We start from the raw sequence: 25,301 nt of genomic DNA, 5'->3' as shown, positions 1-25,301 counted from the left end.
AGGCCCCGGCAGTGTCAGGAAGGGGGCCCGTATCCCATAGAGATACATGGAGGGGTCGTGTCAGCCGCTCCGTCATGCAGGGAAGAAACTTTCCCTTCATGCGGACTACAGGGGCCCCATACAGGAGATTGCGGGGGTCCCAGCGGTTGAACCGCCAGGGATTTATATATGACAAGTACTGGAAGGATTAAGATTTTTTAATGGAAGTAATTTACAAATCTGTTTAACTTTCTGGCACCAGTTGATGTAAAAAAAATATATTTTTCACTGGAGTACCCCTTTAAAGCTATAGATGAAAAGTAACATAAGGTAAAATAAAAATACAGACGCAAATTATAAATGCAAAATTAGGAATGCCAAAGTACGCCCACAACTTTACACGAGGAAAATGCGCCTGGAAAAACGCGGTGTGAACCTGGCCTAAGATGAATAAATGGTCTCAAAGCAGATTAGTTTTTTTTTTTTGTTTTTTTCCGGTGTGTACATAACATTAATGAGATCACTGGGATTGGGAAGACCATGCTCCTACATCAGTAACCACCATGTAATTTGTAAGATTTTCCTCTTTTACATTAAACAAATTTGGCTAAACATTTATTGACAAGATAAGGAATTTTGTTTATATCAAATATTTTGAAAAGCTAACTTATTTCTGTTAGTAGATACAAAATCATCCGACATATACATTAACTCTAAAGCTGATTTGCACGACTTGTGCAGTGTGAATATTGCTGACATCAAGGAAAAGAATCTGCAGTCGCTTCTGTTTCAGAGGATTACGTTGCAGAAAAAAAAAATCTTTTAGGGAAATTTCTGAAGCAAAACAAGAATAAGATTGAAAATCCGAGCATAGATTTACCATGGGCCAGCGTCATATGTACCGTATATCTCAATCAATGTTTTCGGTGATATTAAACATCTTCGCCAAACTACAGATTTCAGAACCCAAACCTTACGAAACACAAGAATCCTGCATTGCAGACGTTTTCTGAAACATGTTCGGATGAGAAGCTGGTAATTGAAACTATTTACCTGGTCCCAGTCAGCAGAAAACTGCTTCTAAATAGAACTAGTATGTGCTGCATACTAGACTAAGAAATCAGAAAAGGGGTTAAGAAAAGCCATGTTTTTTATGTCTTTTATGAGATCTCTAAAGCTTGACATTTTTCTCCATATTATATCATACAGCTGGTAACTGACTGTTCCTTTCAAAGCTAAGTAAGTGAGCACATCACTTGTCATCCCTTGTCACTGCTGAAAAGGGGGCCATTAATCCTGATGGACTGGACTCCAGAGTCTACAAATCTGATCCAGATTAACCAAAAGTACAGACAGAATAACAGGGAAAGTTTAAAGAAATGATAATCATAAAGTAGCCCCTGTAAAGTACCCAGCATTGTATGGTGAACTCCATGTATGACACGTAAACCGAAAGAGAACAAAATATGACTCTTTACTGAAAAATCATATTATAAAAAGTATATATGAAAGGAGGAATACATACATCAAAAACAGGGCGACATCACCGGAAACCTGCACAGTATCATGTAAGGACAAATATAACAGGGTATATATGGTATAGTTGCTACTAATGTCAACAAAATAATAAATACGGTACTTATTATGTACTGGAAATTAACAGCACAAATAAACACACAACCAATTAGTAACATGCATAAAAAGCTACTGGTAGTATAAAGTGCTATGTGCAGTGCATGCCAAAAATCATGCAGAGTAATAAAGAAATAACCAAAAGGAGTACTATACAGACCCTACAACAAAAGTAAGGAGTTGGTGAAGGAACCGGGATAGCACAACCCCAAAGCTTGAAAAGGAAAAAAACATATAATCCAGCTCCCAAAAAGATAGATTAAAATGTCAAAAATGTATTAAGTCATATTAAAAAGTATAGAAAAAGTAGAAATGCTAAAACTATGCAAAACTCCTAACGCATTTCAAACCTATAGGTCCTTAGTCATGGCAATTAGTACAGTGGCAGCACTACAACTGTCACGCCGAGCACTCCGGGTCCCGCTGCTTCCCCAGAGCACTCGCGGCGTGCTTCTGGATGCAGCGCTCCGGTCGGCACCGCTGACCGCGAGCGCTGCTTCCATGTTCCCGGTGGGGACGCGATCCGAGGTGCGGGACGTGCCCGCTCTCGGATCGCGCCCCGTGTCTCTCACCCACCAAGTCCTCCTTCACTGCCCTCCCGGCGCACGCGGCCCCGCTCTCTAGGGTGCGCGCGCGCCGGCTCTAGAAAATTTAAAGGGCCAGTGCACCACTAATTGGTGCCTGGCCCAATCAGTTCAATACTTATAAAAACCCACTTCCCCTTCCTGTCCTTGCTGGATCTTGTTGCCCTAGTGCACTGAGAAAGCGTTTTGTGAATCCCAAGCCTGTGTATCCAGACCCTTGCCGTTGCCCCTGACTACAAAACATTGCTGCCTGCCCAGACCTTCTGCTACGTCCGACCTTGCTCTTGCCTTGTCCTTCTGTACCGCGCCTGACTCAGCTGTCAGTGAGGTTTAGTAGCTATCGGGTGGAAAGACCTGGGGGTTACCTGCCGCTGCAAGTCCATCCCGCTTTGCGGCGGGCTCTGGTGAAAACCAGCAACCCCTTAGATTCCGTTCCCCTGGTACGGCCCATGCCATCACCTCACTGACAAAGAGGATCCACCTCCAGTGTCCTCTCTGCATACCAGTCCGGATCCTGACAACAACTTATATACTATATGATCAGAAAGACGTTTGTACAAGGTGAACACCCCTAAGGTAACTTCATATGCTGCATTTACATTCAGCTGAGAGTCACCACTGAGGGAATTGAAGCATTAACCCTATATGTTCTAGTTATTATCAAAAAAATCCACCTTACATAGAAATGCTCCTGAATGTAATCTAGTTTAGGGGATTTACATAGCATACCATAAATTTTCAAATAAAAAGAAAGGAATAGTATATATATGTTAAATCAATATGATAGTTCAAGTCGGGAAATCTTGTATCTAGCCTCAGAATCCAAAAGCCCATCTGTAGGCTGTCTAGTCTAAGACCCCTATCACATTTGTCCAGAGCATTTACCTCCTCTGCTCTAGAAAAAGTAATGGAGGGAAACTGATTGCAGAACTGATCCCATTCATTTGATCACACTTATCTGGCATCTCAAGCTACACGTTGGACAGTGGAACACACCAGATGGGCGAGGAACATTTTGCTGCATTTCCCAGTCCAGTATGCACAATATGGAATGCTGGATGCACTTTTGTCATCAGTTGCGGTTTAGGCTGAGCCAAACACCATACATATGTGAATCCACCATATAGTCTAACTTCACACCAAAATTAGGCACCACAATGATGGTGCATTTTGGACACACAACATAGCATTTTTGCCAAGCCACCTTTAAAATTGAGTCATGTTTGTTTCCAGATAAAACACATGATAAATGTGGTGCAAGTCAAGTCAGTTTTTATAACGGCTAGCCTTATCCTTTTTTGGTTCCCTTAGCTGTCATGACAAGAGTTATGATTTGATGTAGCCGGCCTGATAGACAAGTCGTGGAATAGAGTGACAGCTCAGGATTACATTTCCATTTTTGCAGTGTTTACTACACAAAAACTACAGCAATAAATTGAGGAATGAATACAGTAGCATAAATCATTCCAATATATTAGGCTGTTTCTGTTTCATAACTCAGTATATATATATATATATATATATATATATATATATATATATATATATACACACAGTCATGGCTGTAAATGTTGGCACCCCTGAAATGTTTCTGGAAAATGAAGTATTTCTCTCAGAAAAGGATTGCAGTAACACATGTTTTGCTATACACACGTTTATTCCCTTTGTGTGTATTTGTGTGCAAATTATACATAATGTCACACCAAACTCCAAAAATGGGCTGGACAAAATTATTGGCCCCCTAACTTAATATTTGAATAACTGAAATCAGTGGCTTTCTATAACCATCAATAAGCTTATTATGCCGCTCAGTCGGAATGTTTCTGGGTGCTTTTTGACTAATGTTTGGGTTCATTGTCCTGCTGGAAGATGACTCTGACACTGGGCTGTACAGTGCGACCCAAAATCCGTTGGTAATCCTCAGATTTCATGGTGCCTTACACACATTCAAGGCACCCAGTGCCAGAGGCAGCATAACAACCCCAAAACATAATTGAACCGCCACCATATTTCATTGTACGTACTGTGTTCTTTTCTTTGTAGGCCTTGTTCCGTTTTCTGTAATCCTCTGTCCACAATACGTTTTCCCAGAAGGATTTTGGCTTACTCAAGTTCATTTTGGCAAAATGTAGTCTTGCTTTTTGTTTCTGTCAGTAGTGGGGTCCTCCTGGGTCTCCTACCAAAGCGTTTAATTTAATTTACGGTAAATGTCGACAGATAGTTCACGCTGACACTGATGCTCCATGAGCCTGCAGGAAAGCTTGAATATCTTTGGAACTTGTTTGGGGCTGCTTATCCACCCTACTGACTATCCTGCATTGACACCTTTCATAAATTTTTCTCTTCCGTCCATGCCCAAGGAGATTAGCTACAGTGTCATGGGTTGCAAACTTCTTGATAATGTTGCACACTGTGGACAAAGGCAAATCTAGATCTCTGGAGATGGAAAATGGAATTGTGGGAATTATGTCAAAAAAAGAAAAGTCAAACAGGAAATACCAGTTCACAAAAAGCTAGCCACAGCGTTATGGTAATCTCACAACATAGCCATTTAGCCCCAAGACAAACGCAGATCCTTCTTAAGCATGTCCATTACTGCCTGCCAGGTACGTACTACCCCATCCTCTGTCATGGCGGATAGCTTCTTTGAGAGCAAAATATTATTCACCTTGGCCAACACTGCGTTAAAAGAAAGATCCTGTTGCTTCTATTAGGAAGTGATGTGAATCCGGGCTGCCAATAATACAAAATTAGAAAATTAAAAAACACGAAACGGCATTAGTCCCCAGGAAAATGAAAAGTCTTTTGTGATGTATATAAATATCAAAATTTGGTGGCATATCTATTGTATATATCTGTATTGCTTGACTTGTTCATGGTATATACACATATACATATATGTACACCTGCTTAGGTCGCCGAAAAACAAGCCTCTATACTGAGCTACCTCTGCAGCTTCCTGCACCACATCTTCCTCCAATATAGATGCTGCAGGGAATAGCCCTGTCTGACACAGCATGATTCAAGCCCCAACACAGCAATCATACTTACTGACTCCCGGTGCCACAAGTATCTGCCCCTCAGCAGGAGCTACTGTGGCTTTCCTGCAGATTTAACTCTGGCATTTGTGGGTCCCTGCCAGGGGGTAAGTACAGGCGGCTGTGAAAGAAGGCTCTGGGGTGCAACTTGTGCCAGATACAGGAACAGCCATGCTGCCACTGTGGACCAGTACCAGCCTACTTAGAGTTCTGAAAGATGCCCTGTACCCACTGACCATTGGGCAGGGAAGATTTTATACCCTTACAGCAGCCACCATGGCCCGGCATGCAACATTTGCCTCAAACAGTGTGAATTTTACCATGACCCATTGCTGTACATGCTGCTCCCAGCAGAGATACTGGCACGGGAGCTCCGCAGAAATGATAGAAAATTCAAAGTGCCAAAAGCTGCAAACCAAGACCAGCCAGGCATGCTAAGATGATGTTGCCGGTAAGGAAAATATTCTGGGTTTAAGTAGGGACAGTTGCCCCTTCAGTTAACCTTAACACATGTAATAAACTACCAATACTTCATACTCTTTCATGCAAGTTGCAGAAATAAATTCTCTCATTCACACAAATTCTTCTGAATAGTAGCTGGACCATTGGTACCGGGAAACTATGTGTTATTTAGGTTTTTTAGTTCTTCTCAAATTCTCATGATAATATAAAATAAAATAAAACATTGACATGTCTTCTATTTCTGTGATGCAACAAACACAATCGGAAAATATTTTTGTACTTTAATATGTCAGCAGTATAGTTATGCTGCGTCCACAGCTGGTGTTGCCAAGCAGACAGGATCCACCTGTGTCATCCTTCTCCTAGGAAATCTCAGTTTCCGGAGTATCGGGGAGGCACTCATCCTTATTATAGAAGCATGCCATACTTCTCAGTGCCACTAGCATTTGCAGGTTATGTATCCTTTAAAGATGCCAAAAAGTTAAACAGATTTGTAAATTACTTCTATTAAAAAATCTTTATCCTTCCAGTACCTTTTAGCAGCTGTATGCTATAGAGGAAATTATTTTCTTTTTGAATTTCTTTTTTTTCTTGTCCACAGTGCTCTCTGCTGATACCTGATGACTGTATCGAACTGTCCAGAGCAGGAGAAAATCCTCATAGCAAGCCTATGCTACTCTGGACAGTTCCTGACACGGACAGAGATGTCAGCAGAGAGCACTGTGGACAAGACAAAAAATAAATTAAAAAAGCAAAGAAATTCCTACAGCTTCTAATAAGTACTGGAAGGATAAAGATTTATTAATAGAAGTAATTTACAAATCTGTTTAACTTTCTGGCACCAGTTCATTAAAAAAAAAAAAAAGTTTTCCACCCGAGTACCCCTTTGATTTTTGAATTTGTTCACTTTTATTTAAAATTTTATGGGGAAAAAAAACATTATTTCTGTTTACCTGATGCTTCCTTTTTCTGGATGTTCCTATTTACAGGCAGCCCAAAAGGAATTTGACATGTTAAGGCTAGGATTCCACTTCCACTTTTTTTTTCTGGCAGTTTTTGGAATACTGCCACTGCAGTTTTTGAGCCAAAGCCAGAAGTGTATGCAAAAGGAATGGGACATATAAAGGAAGGAATTACACTTCTCCTCCCTTATGGATTCACTTCTCAAAAACTTCAGTGGCAGTTTTCCAAATACTGCCAGAAAAAAACCAAGTGGAATCCTAGCCTAAAGAGGCACTGTCATTATTAAAAACATTTTATATTGTGCTGACTAAATTGTAACATTACTTTTTTAAATATATAGTTATATCTTTAAAAAAATCATAACAATTGCCACCACTAGGAGTCATATATCTTCTTCCATACAGACTTGGTATCCAGTATAGGAAATCTGTGCAGTACAGGCTCACTCTTCAGCGTGATTGGCTGAGGCCATACACTTCTCCCTCATGTATATTCACTGCTCCCTAACCATGTGACCTGTCAGCAGCTCAGAGCAGCAGCTAATGGAGCATACATCACAGTTCTCAATAATGGCCATGACTGGCCAAACTGTGTGAGAGAAAAACTGGAGGGATTTTTCCATTACAACCAATCACAGCTCCTATCTTAACGTGCTCTGGTAAAGTGGAAGCTGAGCTGTGATTGGTTGTTAAGGAAAAATTTCTCCAGTTTTTCTCTGATGCAGTTTGATACATCAGGGCCAATATGTGTGAAGGCTGTGTTTGCGTTTGTAAAACACTGTATTAGAACAATTTCTCTACCATCTACCACCAGTCTGATAAAGCTGAATGACAGAATCGAACAGATAGAAAATGTATGCATAATAAACCTTTTCACTAATTTAGGAAGATTTACACATTTTACCCTGTTATAAACTTACCATAGTGTTATAGGTATACTGCAGGTAAACTCCAATAATCCTCCTCTCTGTGTAACATGTACAGCATGAAAATAGAGATGAGGGGGTTAGAGAGCATCTTGCAGTGATTGGAGGAAGAGACCCAGAACCAGGGGCGGAATGACAACACTCGGGGCCCCTGGACAAAGAAAAGGCAAGGGCCCCTTGCAAGGCTCCGCAGCTTGCCAAACGTCTGCCGTGCCCCTATTCCACAGAAATCCCATACACAATAAATTACATTTATTTATGTAAGAAACACTTTATTGTAGGTAAATTTCCATGACCAATAATACTGATATACAAGGAGTAAATATATGCCGCTACACGATAACTGGATAATACCGCCATACTGTACTGAATAAAACCACTATACACAGACCAATATACTATACAGGTTTTGTATACTATATAAGAGATTATATACAAGACGATATGGCGGTAGATATCAGCTGTACACAGGATGTGTATACCATATAAGTGATTACAGTTACATTTTGGGACTCACAATTATGTCTTTTCTGATCAGCGGCATCCTCTGTCAGACTCTACACTTTTTCAGTGTCTTCCCCTCCTCTACAAAATCTGCCCATCTATAGGCCCACAAACTGTAATAATGCCCTCCTTGGTGTCCTGTACAGTAAAAGGGCAGGTAGGTAAGTAGCCAGGTAAAGAGGTAACTAGGTAGGTAGATCAGGAAGCCAGATATGTAGGTAGGTGACTAACCAGGTAGGTAGGCAGGGGGCTAGCTAGGTCGTTAGACAGCTATGTATGAAGGCCAGGTATGCACATAGTTAGGTAGACAGGTATGTAGGTAAGTAGTTAGACACCCAGGTGTAAAGTTAGGTAGCCCCCCCCCCCTTCCCTGTAGGTATAGGCAGCAGAGTTAACCCCCCTCCCTTGTAGGTATAGGAGCAGAGTTAACCCCCCCCCTTCCACATAGGTATAGGCAGCAGTTAATCCCCCCCCCCCTTTTCCGATAGATATAGGCAGCAGTTAACCCCCCCTTTCCCCATAGGTATAGGTAGCAGTTAACCCCCCCCCCCTTTCCCCATAGGTATAGGCAGCAGTTAACCCCCCCCCCCTTTCCCCATAGGTATAGTAGGCAGCAGATAACCCCCCCTTTCCCCATAGGTAGGGGCAGCAATTAATCCCCCCTCCCCCTAGGTATAGGCAGCATTTAATCGCCCCCCCCCCCCTACATAGGCGCAGGCAACAGTTAAGCCCCCCACCCCTTGAATGGTTGAAAAAAATTATGCTCAACTGATATCCCACACAGCGATCTCCTCAGCAGCAGGAGCCTGCGTCTTCTCCCCTCCACAGTGCAGGCGCCGATGAGTGACGTTATCGGCGCCTGCAATGCGTGGGGGGTGGAGGTCACGTCTCCTCTGTTTAAGCTGCAGATGCGGCTCACACAGAGGAGACGCATTCTGCTGTATGTGCGTGTACCGCACATACAGGAGAAGGCAGTGCTGTCTGCTGGGGATCCGGGATGAGTGTCCCAATCCTCAGTAGCAGCGGCAGTCGAATCAGACCGGCTGGTCAGTCCGCCCCTGCCCAGGACAGCACAGCAGACTCAGGGAGGAAGATGAGTCATACAGAGTGAGGACACGCCCCCTCCACAAGAAAAGATGTAAACCAAGTGAGTAAGAGATATAGGATATTTACAAGAGAAATATAGGTGCTAGACACATAAAAAATGATATGCAGGATTAGGTACTGATTTGATTTTTTAGATTTTTTTTAGCACATCCAAGTATATGCATAGCGTGCACTTCGTACCAAAACATAAACTGTTTTATTTAATTTCTACTCCTAACTACTTTTTTGGTATCTCATTGAATTGTAAAAATCTGCCTGAGGCAAAGCATAAGAGGACCTAACTTCACTCTAGTGCTTTCATATTAAACAGTCTCTATGTGGTCCTGCAGTCTCTCTATCATAAGTCTATCCATGAAAACAGAATTCCATAGACAAGAAGAGAAAGCTGTGTACGTGATGATGTAAGCAGAGTAAACATGCTCCGGTTATTGTTATTTGTTCAGTGCATTGAGCTTTTATACACTGTTAAGACACACAACGCAATAACACAACGCAATATTAAAGTAGCAACAGTTAAATATTTGTTTTCATACTCTCTGTGTAGGTTATATCCTACCACTAAATCCCATTTACTATATATTTCATGGAGATGCAGCAACAGTACAGACAGTGTACTGAAAGTGCTACAAAACTTCTTTAATAAGAGGGAACACACAAACCTTCTCATTCCACTACATAGATCAGGGTGCTTTCACACCACGTTTTCAGCCAACGGCTGCCGCATGCGGCTGGGGGAGGGGAAAACCATGCGCTCCCGTACCCCAGCCAGTCCGGCGCTGAAATCCATTGACTTTAATGAGCTAACGGTCGGTTCATTTCTGCCCCGTATCGGGTTTTGTGACCGGACCTAAAACCGTAGTATACTGCAGTTTCAGCACTGGTCAGAAAACCGGATACGGGTTGAAAATGAGCTGACGGTAGTCAAACGGTGACTCCAGTCGGCTCTTTAAAGTCGATGGATTTCACCGCCGGTTCGGCTGGGGTACGGGAGCGCACAGTTTCCCCCTCCCCCAGCCGCATCTGGCAGCCATAGGCTGAAAACATGGTTTGAAAGCACCCTCAGTGTTTCCCAACCAGTTTGTCTCCAGTTCATACAAAATGACATCTTCCAGCATGAAAGGCTGTCCGGGTATGCAGGGAGATGTAGTTTTGCAACAGCTGGAGGCACCCTGGTTAGGAGACACTTACTTAGAAGGTATAGGAATTACCATTTTAGCATACATTAAAGGGGTTATCCACCATAAGGTGATTTTAGTTCATACCTGCCAGACAGTAATGGACATGCTTAGGAAGGATCTGTGCTTGTCTTGAAGCTAAATGACTATGATGTGAGATTACCATAATGCTAAGGCTATCTTTTTTGGAACTGGCTATTTTCTGTTAGAGTTGTTCCCTCAAACAACAAATCCCTTGATTCCTTGTTTGTAAGTGTAAGGTCACTTTTCTCCCTACCACACATCAGCCACCCCACCTATTGAAACACACCTAATCTTTTCCATGCAATAGACCAGTGTTTTCTGACTGAAGTGCCTCCAGCTTTTGCAAAACTACAATTCTTGCAGAATGATCTCCCTCCCACCTTGTTGTCACTCCATCCATTGAAGCAAAGACAGGCTCCCTCTGAAAACCTGACTAGTGGTGCAATGTCTCGGGCAACCTGGGAAAACACTCATTTTGTATGCTGTTAAAAATAAACAGTGGGGTAAAAAAATCACAGAAGAATTGCGAGACCACCATGAAACACAGGTACAGACACTATATTATGAGCTACACTAACTTTACAGCCCCTATAGCATCATCAAATAAAAAAAAAATTCAGAATACCCCTTTAAGTACCAGGGCCATCTCCACCTATAGGCAAAGTAGGCAGCCGCCTAGAGCACCCTCTTGATGGGGGTGCTGCTCTGCCTGCTGCAAGAATGTTACTGCACACTCTCCACACAGGTCCTGACAGCATCATGAATTTATCTAAGAGCCAAGGAACATGCTCTCAATCTCCCTAAGTGCAAGAAAAGTGCAAACGTGTTACAATAAAAAAATATGCACAAAGGATGTGGTCTATCGCAAGCCCTTCTCCGAAAGGAGAGAGGCCCCCATCAAACCTTGCCCTCTGGGCCAAAAGGCTCCTGAGAGGTTCCAGGTTCAATGTCCCTTTTCGCCAAAGCTACCAAGGGACCACAAATGCTCCCGGCATCAACCTAGGCATTAGCCAGGGTATCTACCCGCAGAGCCGTTAAATGGTCGGTACCCTGCATATGCAAGAGTACCTGGGGTTTTTGCAGGGAGGTGTGGAACCTAATGCCCATACAAACCTCCCCCAGACTGCCAGGAGGGACACCTAGAAGGGCTACCGCATCCTGCCAATCCTCTGTACAAACAAGCAAAAGTGAAAAAGTGACTACAAAAATAAATAAATAAGTGAATGTGTGCATTATACTGATATACTGCCCGGACAACCGTCCCAATCTATAAAAAATTCTCCGATCCCAGACAGGTAAGTTCCACAGGTGTAGAGGTTGGTGCAAGTGCATGCACTCAGTGAGCCCATCCCCTCAGTGAGTTTCAGCACCTCGAGTCACTACTCCTGGCTCTAGACCCTCCCAGCCTCATGGCGAGACCCAGAGGGAAAAGGTCACATTGGGGCAGCCATTGAGCTGATTCCACCAAACCAGCCCTGGAACGCCCTGGTACACCTACCCCCTCCATGCAGCACCCATCCCCACCAGTCCCACATCAGTGGTGCCTGATCCAGTGGTATGAACATATACTATACTTGATCTTCGCCAAAACGCTGAGAAGCCATCTTCATAAAAGCACATGGTGCAAAAAAGACACAGATCCTGACAGCAACCATTCATCTCTCTCTTCCCTCAGCTTCATGTTACGGTCTGGTAGAGGAATGCAGTGCCGCTGTGATGGAATACAGGCCACATAGAATTACATAATACCGCCGTTGTATGCTCTTCCTGGGCATGACTATATGAACATAGAATTATGCACACCCCCTCCCTTTGCCTCCTCCCCTCACCTCGGCCCTCTAGAGGCTGAAGGTATAGGACCTATGATGATGGCACCATCATGTGATCAGTAATTTGTTGGGGTGGAGCTGAGCCGTGCAGGATAAGAGAAATGGTGGCTGAAGGACTTGTGTGATGCTTCGGAGGATGCGGGGCTGAGCTGTAGAGGAGGTCACATGTCACCCCAGTAGTAAGGTGATTACATAAGGAGGAGGTTTGTTACAGTGTGTCACCCCAGTAGTAAGGTCATTATATGAAGAGGGAGTTTGTTACAGTGTGTCACCCCAATAGTAAGGTGATTACATGTGGAGGGGGTTTGTTACCCCAGTAGTAAGGTGATTGCATGTGGAGGGGGTTTGTTACAGTGTGTCACCTGAGTAGTAAGGTGATTGCATGAGGAGGGGGCTTGTTACAGTGTGTCACCCCAGTAATAAGGAGATTGCATGAGGAGGGGATTTGTTACAGTGTTTCACCTCAATAGTAAGGTGATTACTTGAGGAGAGGATTTGTTACAGTGTGTCATCCCAGTAGTAAGGAGATTACATGAGGAGGGGGTTTGTTACAGTGTGTCACCCCAGTAGTAAGGAGATTACATGAGGAGGAGGTTTGTTACAGTGTGTCACCCCAGTAGTAAGGAGATTACATGTGGAGGAGGTTTGTTACAGTGTGTCACCCCAGTAGTAAGGAGATTACATGAGGAGGGGGTTTGTTACAGTGTGTCACCCCATTAATAAGGTGATTACATGAGGAGGGGATTTGTTACAGTGTGTCACTCCAGTAGTAAGGCGGGGCATGTCAAGGGGGCATCAAAATTAGCTTTTGCCTAGAGTGGCAAAAATCCTTGCACCAACCCTGTTAAGTACAGATGATCCTCCAAGCTCTTTGGACCTTTTGGACCATCAAATTGCAATAGACTTCTGCAACACATTTGGTGACATATTCAAGAACTACTGTAATTTCTGTTAGAATAAGATCAACCTCACTTTTTATTCGAAATCCATTTTAGGGTCCCTTATGCTGCTTTGAAAATACTGTATGTGAGAGTTCATTTTCGCACCACTTTTATGTTTTTTTGCGCCATTCTTGTTTTTTTTGGGTGCCAACATTTTTTTAAATCCCAGAAAATTCTGGCAGAAGCATCTCACATAATATTCCATGATTATTAGAGTGCAGACAAGCGATGATCATGTGGATGAAACATGTCCAGGAGTTAAATGTGAGAGTAGGTGCAGTGATTGTGGGGAACTTTTCTTTTATTATTATTATCATTTGCCAATAATTAATATTTTAATCATTGAATAACTAACACTCCCCCCTCCCCACAAAAAACAAACTACCATTTTTGTGTTTTGTGCACTATACAGTGACCCCCCGACCTACGATGGCCCCGACATATGATGAAATCGACATACGATGGCCTCTCAGAGGCCATCACATGTCGATGTCAGCATCGACATACGATGCTTTTTTATGTCGATGCCATCGCATTAAGTGCTATCCGGCAGCGCCAAATGCTTAAGCTGCTGCTGGATAGCAGCTTAATGTTCCCCGTGTGGTGCGGTAAGTATTACTGACCCCTCCACGATGCTCCGGGGTGCCCTCCGGGTCCAGCGCTGGCCTTCCGGTGTCTTCTCGGCCCTCTCCGATGACGTCAATACGCTGCTGCGCACGCCATCCAATAGGAATGACGTAATGACGTCGCTACGCAGGCCCAGTAAGGCCTTGCGGAAGACAGAAGAGGACCGGAGAAGACAGAAGAGGACCAGAGAAGACAGCGGAGGACCGGAGAAGACAGCGATGAGCCCAGCAGAGGCCCGGGATCACCATTGGGAGCGGCGGGGACACCATCTCGAGCGGCGGGGACAGGGGAGTACCGCTTCCTATACTTTACATTGCACGAATCCCTCAACATACGATGGATTCGACAAACGATGGCCAATAGCATCCAATCAGTTTGCTTCTTTCCTTTTTCCCAGGCCCAGGTGTTTAACCCCTTAAGGACAATGGACGTACTCCTACGTCCCCGTTTCCGAGTCCTTAAGGACCGAGGACGTAGGAGTACGTCCTGTCCATTCCCGGCCCCCCGCCGCTTGCCGGAGGGGAGCCGGTGCCCGATGCCTGCTGAAATCATTCAGCAGGCATCGCGGCATATCGCCCAGGGGGGTCATTATGCCCCCCCATGTCGGCGATGGCCGCAGATCGCTGGACAATTCAGTCCAGCGATCTGCGGCGATTCCGGGTCAATCGGGTCTTCAGTGACCCGGTGACCCGGAATTACTGGCTGAGACGGCCCCGAACAGCCAGAGCCTGCAGGGGTGAGGTGGCACTGGTGCCACCTCACGATCGCCCTGATTCGTCGGCCGGATTCCCGGCCGACCAATCAGGGCGCCTGCTGCGGGTGTCACTCCCGCACCCGCTCCGCCCCTCTTCCGGAGGACGTGAGCGGGTGCATGACGTGCACCCCTGGTGCTGGGGACCCCGATCCCAACATTAACGCCGGGGATCAGGGTCCCCAGCACCAGGGGTGCACGTCCCGCACCCGCTCACGTCCACAGGAGCGACGAAGGTGGCGGGACTGACCTGTGCGGCGATCAAGAAGCAGCAGGAGGTGAGTGACAGCCTCCTGCTGTTGCTTAGCAACAGCTCCCAGCATGCAAAAAGGGCATGCTGGGAGCTGTAGTTATGCAACAGGAGGAGGCAGACCACCACAACTCCCAGCATGCACTTATGGGCATGCTGGGACTTATGGTTTTGCAACAGCTGGAGGCACATTCTTTCTATGGAAAAGTGTACCTTCAGCTGTTGTGTAACTACAACTCCCAGCTTGCACAAACAGCTAAAGTGCATGCTGGGAGTTGTAGTGGTGCATCTGCTGGTTGCATAACTACAACTCCCAGCATGCCCGTTGGCTGTCGGTGACTGCTGAGAGTTGTAGTTTTGCAACAGCTGAAGGCACACTGAGTTAAGTAGCAAACCAGTGTGTCTCCAGCTGTTGCATAACTACAATCCCCAGCATCCCCAGCCAAAGTAGTATGCCTCCCGCTGTTGCATAACTACAACACCCAGCATGCCCTTCCGCTGTCCGTACATGCTGGGGGTTGTAGCTTTTGCAACAGCTGAAGGCACACTGGTTGCAAAACACTCAGTTTGTTGCCAAACTCGGTGTTTCACAACCAGTGTGCCTCCAGCTGTTGCAAAACTACAACTCCCAGCATGCACTGATAGACCGTACATGCTGGGAGTTGTAGTTTTGCAACAGCTGGATGTTCCCCCCCCCCCAATGTGAATGTACAGGGTACACTCACATGGGCGGAGGATTACAGTAAGTATCCGGCTGCAAGTTTGAGGTGCGGCAAAATTTCTGCCGCAGCTCAAACTGCCAGCGAGAAACTACTGTGAACCCCCCGCCCGTGCGACTGTACCCTAAAAACACTACACTAACACAAAATAAAATAAAAAGTAAAAAAACACTACATATACACATACCCCTACACAGCCCCCCTCCCCAATAAAAATGAAAAACGTCTGGTACGCCACCGTTTCCAAAACGGAGCCTCCAGCTGTTGCAAAACTACAACTCCCAGCATGCACTTATAGACCCTACATGCTGGGAGTTGTAGTTTTGCAACAGCTGGATGTTCCCCCCCCCCCCCAATGTGAACGTACAGGGTACACTCACATGGGCGGAGGATTACAGTAAGTATCCGGCTGCAAGTTTGAGCTGCGGCAAATTTTCTGCCGCTGCTCAAACTGCCAGCGAGAAACTACTGTGAACCCCCCGCCCGTGCGACTGTACCCTAAAAACACTACACTACACTACCACAAAATAAAATAAAAAGTAAAAGAACACTACATATACACATTCCCCTACACAGCCCCCCTCCCCTCCCCAATAAAAATGAAAAACGTCTGGTACGCCACTGTTTCCAAAACGGAGCCTCCAGCTGTTGCAAAACAACTACTCCCAGTATTACCAGACAGCCACTGACTGTCCAGGCATGCTGGGACTTTTACAACAGCTGGAGGCACCCTATTTGGGAATCACTGGCGTAGAATACCCCTATGTCCACCCCTATGCAAGTCCCTAATTCAGGCCTCAAATGCGCATGGCGCTCTCACTTTGGAGCCCTGTCGTATTTCAAGGCAACAGTTTAGGGTCACATATGGGGTATCGCCGTACTCGGGAGAAATTGTGTTACAAATTATGGGGGGTATTTTCTGCTATTACCCTTTTTAAAAATCTCAAATTTTTGGGAAACCAACATTTTAGGTAAAAAATTATTATTTTTTTTTACATATGCAAAAGTCGTGAAACACCTGTAGGGTATTAAGGTTCACATTACCCCTTGTTACGTTCCCCGAGGGGTCTAGTTTCCAAAATGGTATGCCATGTGTTTTTTTTTTTGCTGTCCTGGCACCATAGGGGCTTCCTAAATGCGGCATGCCCCCAGAGCAAAATTTGCTTTCAAAAAGCCAAATGTGACTCCTCCTCTTCTGAGACCTGTAGTGCGCCAGCAGAGCACTTCTCACCCCCATATGGGGTGTTTTCTGAATCGGGAGAAATTGAGCTTCAAATTTTGGGGGGTATTTTCTGCTATTACCCTTTTAAAAAATGTTAAAATTTTGGGAAACCAAGCATTTTAGGTAAAAAAAAAATGTTTTTTTTTACATAGGCAAAAGTCGTGAAACACCTGTAGGGTATTAAGGTTCACATTACCCCTTGTTACCTTCCACGAGGGGTCTAGTTTCCAAAATGGTGTGCCATGTGCTTTTTTTTTTTGCTGTTCTGGCACCATAGTGGCTTCCTAAATGCGGCATGCCCCCAGAGCAAAATTTGCTTTCAAAAAGCCAAATGTGACTCCTTCTCTTCTGAGACCTGTAGTGCGCCAGCAGAGCACTTCTCACCCCCATATGGGGTGTTTTCTGAATCGGGAGAAATTGGGCTTCAAATTTTGGGGGGTATTTTCTGCTATTACCCTTTTTAAAAATGTAAACATTTTGGGAAACCAAGCATTTTAGGTAAAAAAATTTTTTTTTTTTTAACATATGCAAAAGTCGTGAAACACCTGTAGGGTATTAAGGTTCACTTTACCCCTTTTTATGTTCCCCGAGGGGTCTGGTTTCCAAAGTGATATGCCATGTGTTTTTTTTTTGCGGTTCTGGCACCATAGGGGCTTCCTAAATGCGGCATGCCCCCAGAGCAAAATTTGCTTTCAAAAAGCCAAATGTGACTCCTTCTCTTCTGAGACCTGTAGTGCGCCAGCAGAGCACTTTTCACCCCCATATGGGGTGTTTTCTGAATCGGGAGAAATTGGGCTTCAAATTTTGGGGGGTATTTTCTGCTATTATCCTTTTTAAAAATGTAAAATTTTTGGGAAACCAAGCATTTTAGGTAAAACATTATTTTTTTTTTTTTACATATGCAAAAGTCGTGAATCACCTGTGGGGTATTAAGGTTCACTTTACCCCTTGTTACGTTCCCTGAGGGGTCTAGTTTCCAAAATGGTATGCCATGTGGTTTTTATTTGCTGTCCTGGCACCATAAGGGCTTCCTAAAGGTGACATGCCCCCCAAAAACCATTTGACGCTCCTTCCCTTCTGAGCCCTCTACTGCGCCCGCCGAACAATTAACATAGACATATGAGGTATGTGCTTACTCGAGAGAAATTGGGTTTCAAATACAAGTAAAAATTTTCTCCTTTTTACCCCTTGCAAAAATTCAAAAATTGGGTCTACAAGAACATGCGAGTGTAAAAAATGAAGATTGTGAATTTTCTCCTTCAATTTTCTGCTATTCCTGTGAAACACCTAAATGGTTAATACACTTATTGAATGTCATTTTGAATACTTTGGGGGGTGTAGTTTTTATAATGGGGTCATTTATGGGGCATTTCTAATATGAAGACCCTTCAAATCCACTTCAAACCTGAACTGGTCCATGAAAAATAGCGAGTTTGAAAATTTTGTGAAAAATTTCCAAATTGCTGCTGAACTTTGAAGCCCTCTGGTGTCTTCCAAAAGTAAAAACTCATAAATTTTATGATGCAAACATAAAGTAGACATATTGTATATGTGAACACAAAAATGTTTTATTTTGAATATCCATTTTCCTTACAAGCAGAGAGCTTCAAAGTTAGAAAAATGCTAAATTTTCATTTTTTTCATCAAATTTTGGGATTTTTCACCAAGAAAGGATGCAAGTTACCATAAAATTTTACCACTAAGTTAAAGTAGAATATGTCACGAAAAAACAATCTCAGAATCAGAATGATAACTAAAAGCATTCCAGAGTTATTAATGTTTAAAGTGACAGTGGTCAGAATTGCAAAAAACGCTCTGGTCCTTAAGGTGTAAAATGGCCTGGTCCTTAAAGGGTTAAAATTGAAATCTGATTGGTTGCTATGGGCAACTGCACCACTCTTCCTCTGCATAGGTTTTGATAAATCTCCCCATAAGAATTTTGAATATGTCCTCCATTGTGTCTGATACGGCCTACTGCTCCAGGTTTAAATGTGATGTGATTTATGTCAAAGTATTTTCCTCCAGTTAATGTTTTTATATTTTCATTGTTATGCAAAGTGTTAACTGTAACTGTGTGGGAGGATGCATAGGGAATCACATGTGCACTTTGGCAAATCAGGGCCTCCCAGGTCTGTCTAGATGGGGAGGAGTTAGTTATTTAGCAGTAGTAGAGTCCAGTCAGAGATACGTGAAGAATACCTGCCCCTTATGTCTAATGGGGTCAGGTTCCATGTCTGTCTACTAAGGCTACCTTCCTCAGAGTGTGTCATGACTGGGGTTGGACAGGCGAGAGTGAGCCCTAAGGTGTTCCTAGAAACAGGGACTACCCCCTGCCAACCCCCGGTCATGATAGAATAACCAACCCACCCACTTGCTCTGGTGCCACTTTCCATGTTCTTGCTTTTCTGCTTTTTGAAGTGGACCAGATGCAAGGATTTCTATGGCCTGTCCTGGAAGCTGTAGTATGGCGTACCTCCATCCCTGAGCCAAGCATCTGCATCCACGTGGCAATCGTGGAGCCACCTGGGCGCCCAGGTGGTTTTGTAAAAAAAAAATTATGATTAAATCTTTTACTTGTGGCCCCTCTTTAACCCCCTTAAGGACCAAGCCCATTTTGACCTTAATGACCAGGCCAATTTTATTTTTGCGTTTTCGTTTTTTCCTCCTCGCCTTCTAAAATCCATAACTTTTTTATATTTCCATCTACAGACCCATATAAGGGCTTGTTTTTTGCATGACCAATTGTACTTTGTAATGAAACCTCTCATTTTACCCAAAAATGTATGTCGAACCCAAAGAATTATTTTTTTAGGGAGCAAATTAAAATGAAAACCATAATTTTGCACACTTTGGAGGGTTTCGTTTTCACACTGTAGACTTTACAGTAAAAATGATATTCTGTGGGTCAATATGATCAAAATGATACCCATGGCTAGATACTTTTCTATTTTTGTCCCACTTAAAGAAATCTCAAACTTTTTGTACAAAATCAGTAATATAAAATTGCCCTATTTTGACCACCCATAACTTTTTCATTTTTCCGTATATAAGGCGGTATGAGGGCTCTTTTTTTTGCACCATCATCTGTTCTTTTTTTTTTATTGATATTACATTTGCATATATAAAACTTTTAGATCACTTTTTATTAACTTTTTTTAAAATAAAATGTGACAAAAAAGCAGCATTTTTGGAATTTTTTTTATTTTTTACGTTTGCGCCATTCACCGTACAGGATCATTAACATTATATTTTGATAGTTCAGACATTTTCGTACGTGGCGATACCAAATATGTTTCTAAAGAAAAAAATTTACGCTTTTTGGGGTAAAATGGAAAAAGTTTTCATTTTCGTTTTTATTGGCGGAGGGGATTTTATTTTATTTTTACATTTTCAACTTTTTTTTCAGTATCGCCTCAAGATTTCAGTTTCGCCTTAAGGAGGTTGCCTGTCAGTTCCCAAACTGAAAGAAAGGCGGGGATAGTATTATTCAAAGAGGCGGTGAGATATTCTAAAGAGCGTATTTCACTTATACGCGAGAATAAGTCTGACTCAGAGGGAGGAAGAGTCATCTTCCAGCATTTAGCAACTAGTGTCTTAGCCACCAAGAATATGTGCATAGCCAGTTTAAATAGCTTCTTGGGTAGAGCAGAGTGTGAGAGGTGCAAAAGGTAGACCTGAGGGTCAGGAGGGACCGATAATCCAAGAACATCAGAAAGTAAGCGATTAACTAACTCCCAATACCCCGTGATGGGAGGGCAAGACCAAACAATATGAAACAATGTACCCAATCCCACCCCACAACGTCAGCACTGGGGGGGGGGGGGGGGGGGATATCGGGATTCAGCCTATTCAATAACTCTGGGGTATGGTACCAACCCATAATCAGTTTGTATTGAGTCTCCTTATAGGCAGTACATATGGATGCCCTAGAGGCCCACTCCCATATTATTTTCCACTGAGGAAGAGTGATAGCCATATTAAGCGCTTCCTCCCAATGAGACATATATCGGTGAGATATCTGGACACCCCCCATAGGTTGGATAAGCAAAGAGTAAATATCGGAGAGAAGACCCCTCGCCTAAGGTCCACCACGACACAGCCTTTCAAAGCCCCTAGGCAAGGACACCACCAGGGAACCGAGTGTGGAGGACATAAAGTGTTGTAGCTGTGAATAATGAAAATGCTCAGATCTCAGGGGAGATCCCAACGAGACTGCAACTGAGAAAAAGGCAAGAGAGTTCGCGACAAAGGATCAACCACATCCACCCAGCAAAAAAGGCCTCTAGACCCCCATTCCCTCACCATAAGAGAAGTCCGGCCGGGGGAAAGCTAGGATAATAAAGGAAAGATCAAAGAGGGGAAGAGGCAGACAGTAGTTTAAATTTGACAGAACAGTAACCCCACACATATTTTGAAAACGCCATAGGGCCCAGGAGAGGGGAAAGAAAAGGAGCAGAGGCAGGAAGGGTCCAAAGGAGAGCATCTCTAGCTCCATCCAGCGGCTGTAGGCATGATAGGTGGACCATGGCGCAAATGGGCAGCCCAATAATACTTCACCACATCCGAGACCGCCAAACCCCCAAATGCCCGCCCGGCCATCATCACAGACATCGGGAGCCGATATCTTTTCCCATCCCAAATAAACCGAAAAATAGCCGCCTGTAGGGAGTGCAGGGCAGACAGCAGGACCCGAACTGGCAGGGTTTCAAAAAAGTAGAGGAGCTTCGGGAGAACAGTCATTTTAACCGCGGCAATGCGACCAAAAAAAGAGATGTATTGCGAGCGACATTTTTCCATAAGGGCACGGAGTTCCCTAAAGAGGGGGAGATAGTTGGTGGAATAAAGTGAGGAATAGTTAGAGGAGATCAAGACCACCAGGTACTTAATAGCAGAGGGAGACCACCGGAAAGAATAGTCAGAGCGTAAAAGAGCAGAAAGAGAAGAGGGAAGGTTGAGAGGAAGGGCCTCCGACTTAGAAAGATTAACCTTGTCGCCAGAAACCACCCCATATTCATGAAGAACCCTGTAGAGAGAAGGAAGAGACAGTAGAGGGAGAAAGCATAAGAAAAACATCGTCAGCAAACAGACAAACCTTAAATTCCCTATCATGTAAGGAAATACCGACGGCAACTGGGAAGGAAGTGAGTAAAGATCAGTGTAATAGTCAACAAAAAGACGAGAGATATCAGCGGGGTGGTAATGGAGAACCCCCTTAGGGTCCTTCAAAGCAGAGGGGGATTGAGCAGCAGCCCGATCACGTAAATGTCTCGCCAGCATAGTGTGAGCCTTATTGCCTTTTTCATAGAAGCGCTGCTTAGCATAAAGCAATTGCCTCTCAACTCTATGGAGAGCCAGGTGGCCCAGTCGTGCCCTTGCCACCACCAAGCCCCTTCAGTGTCGAAACAGAAGGAGAAGACAGCAAGAGAGCTTCCAGACGAGCAATCTCCATTCGAAGTTCCCGAGAGCGATTCAGAGCATTCCGCTTAAGACCAGCGCCCAAAGCAATGCAATGGCAGCGGATCACAGACTTGTGGGCTTCCCAAAGGATAGCCTGTGAGGACACTGTCCCTTCATTAGTGGCAAAGTAGTCAGTAATACACTGCTGAATCGACTCGCGGGAAGGTAGAGTTTTAAGGAGAGAGTCATTCATTCTCCAATGACAAGATCTCAGAGAGGAAGGGGTAGAGGAGAAAGAGAGGAGAACTGGACAGTGGTTAGACCAAGAAATAGGATCCAGAGAGGTGTCGGAGAGCATGCGCACCATCGGAAGATTCCCAAAAAAATAGTCAATATGCGTATGCAACTTGTGTGGGTGCGAGTAAAAACTAAAAGAGCGCTCCGTCGGGTGGCCAATCTGCCACAAATCGTAGAGCGAGGAGTTACAGATGAGATGTCGAAAAATCGAGGCAAGACGCAGCTGCGCAGGTGTAGGGGGAGTGCTAGTGACTGAATGGCGGTCCAAGAATGGGGAGAAAATGAGATTGAAGTCTCCACCCACTAACCATGCAGACGGGGGAAACTTCTGGAGTTTAGTAAAAACCCTACGCAGGAAAGGGACTTACGAAGTGTTAGGTGCATAGACATTACAAAGCAAAAGGGAGACCCCGCCCAGAGTACCCTCTAGTATGACATACCGCCCCATAGGACCAAGAAGAGAGGAAGAGACTTGTAATGGGCAGGACCTAGAAACCAGAATAGCCACCCCCAACTTCTTCCTATCCGTGGTAGCTGAGTAAGACTGGGGGAACAGGTATTGAAGAAATTGAAAGGATCCAGAATGGTCAAAGTGCGTCTCCTGAAGGAAAACTATGTCAGCATGTAGACTAACCAACTCCCTTTGTAGTAGGCGTCGCTTAGTAGGGGAATTAAGCCCCTTAACATTAAGGGAGACGCACTTGACCATGGCGGATGAAAGGAGAAAAAGAAACAGCTAATAAGAAGCATACTCACAAAAACAGTCCGGGAGGACACAGCCGGCAGCACAGGAACCTCCATGGGAACCTTAAAAGAGCAGTAACCAGCAACTATTCGGACAAGAGAAGGCAACCTAAGGCAGGAAGAAAAAAGGGGAAAAGGGTAGGAAAGGAGAGGCAAAAAGGGACAAAACAAGAAGAAACAAAGGGGAAAACAAACAAACCACGACCAGACAGGACACCTCAAAACAAAGAAAAAAAACAACAATAATCAGTGAAATAAACCATTGACCAAAAAGCCAATGTGGAGGCCAGGACCAGCAAAGTGGGCCATGGTCCAAAGCATGGGCAGACCATTGCCACAGCCTCAAGATGGGATATGGAAGGAGGCCAACAAAAAACAACCACCAAAAAAGTTGGGCACCCAACTCCAAGGCCGTGGCAAGAGAACAAGTAATACAAAAACCCACAGGTGACCAAAAAATTTGAAAACACCAAAGAAGCAAAAATTACCATGAAGAAACATCAGTGCTGGCCTCCCAATAAAGAGGCAACCCACAGTCAGATGAGGAGTCCAATCTAGAACATCCCCAAGCAATCCAGGACATGTATGCAACATCTCAGGGAAAGTCCACCCCACACGTCAGGGGGGCCTGGGAGGACAAGAGGAGTCCAGCAGAGTCCAACATGGAGGAGCCAGGAAGCGGGACCAGCTTCTCAAGGGGGAACCTGACGGGGCCCCCTCGAGGGTAGAGGAGGGGGATTATGCTGGCCACCAGCCTGGCATGATCAGACAGGCTGCCACACTGGGGGCAGGGGAGGTGGGGGAGACATCAGGTCCCAGTCTGCCATCTTCGGAGTCGGTAGGTCCAGAGCCTTGCAGAATGCCTGGAGGTCAGAAAAAGAGCGAAGAACAGCAGAGCATCCCTCCCTGCGTGCCTGCAGGCCAAACGGAAAAGTCCAGCGGTACGGCACAAGATGGGAGCGAAGTATTTACAGGAGAGGTTGCAGCAAGTGTCTCATTCTGAGAGTAAGCCAGGACAGATCTTGGAAAAGCTGGACAGGTGCCCCATCAAAGTCGAAATTGCGCAGGGATCTAGCTTTAGCCATGATGGCCTCTTTGACCTGGAAATCATGGACACAGCATATAAAATCTCGAGGAGCGCCTGTGGCAGACTTGGGGCGGAGTGCTCTGTGTGCTCTGTCCAGTTTAATCTTATGTGATGGCGGTTCACCGAGAATCCTATTAAAGATGGCCTCCAAGGTGATGAAGAGGTCCTCCTCCTGTGTAGCCTCCGGCAGCCCCCTCAGTTGGATTATTATTATTTTTTTTTTTTTTTCAAATTACAAAATTACAATAATGCATTTCAAAATTCACTTTACACAATATAAATAATCCCACCCACACCCCTATCCCCCCACCCACTACCAGCTAGGATGCCTCATCCCATTTCTTCCACTCGTTTTCAACTTTTTGACCTATCTTTTTTCCCTGATAGTAAATAGCTTCAAATCTTCTCATTTGTTGAACTTCCCTCTGCCACTCAACCCAACATGGGCCCTGGGGAGCAAACCATCTCCTAAGAATAATTATTCTAGCTATTCCGAAAGCCTTTATCAGAACACTGTTCTTACACTGCATCCTAAGTCCTATCCCTAGAATGGCCGGTTTAATATCAAAGCTTATCTTAGTACCCAATTTCGTTTCTACCATCTTGTATACCCCTGTCCAAAAGGAAAGCAGTTTTGGGCAGCTCCACACCATATGTGACAAATCCGCACCTTCCATATTACATTTCGGGCATTCAGAGTCAAGTCTTTTTCCTATCTTATACAAGAACCCCGGCGTATATGGGATCCTATGTATCAGCTTTATCACAGAGGTTTTATGGTTCATATTGAGAGATGATTGGGAAATATTTATAAATACTTCCCTCCATTCTTCCCCATCGATCTGACCTACTACTTGCTTCCATTTATCCCTACTCTTTGGAGGAAATTTTTCAACGGAAAATCTAACTAGGCCCTTATATAAGTTACCTAATACCTTTGTCGAGCAGGACCGAAGCCCAAACATATAGTCAATTAACTCATGTCTATTTATTGCCCATCTATGGTTGTTCTTCTCCTTCTCAAAAGCGCTTTTGATTTGTAAG

Source organism: Hyla sarda, chromosome 1 (assembly GCF_029499605.1).
Source record: "Hyla sarda isolate aHylSar1 chromosome 1, aHylSar1.hap1, whole genome shotgun sequence".
NCBI lineage: Eukaryota > Metazoa > Chordata > Amphibia > Anura > Hylidae > Hyla > Hyla sarda.
This window is presented reverse-complemented; position numbering follows the sequence as displayed.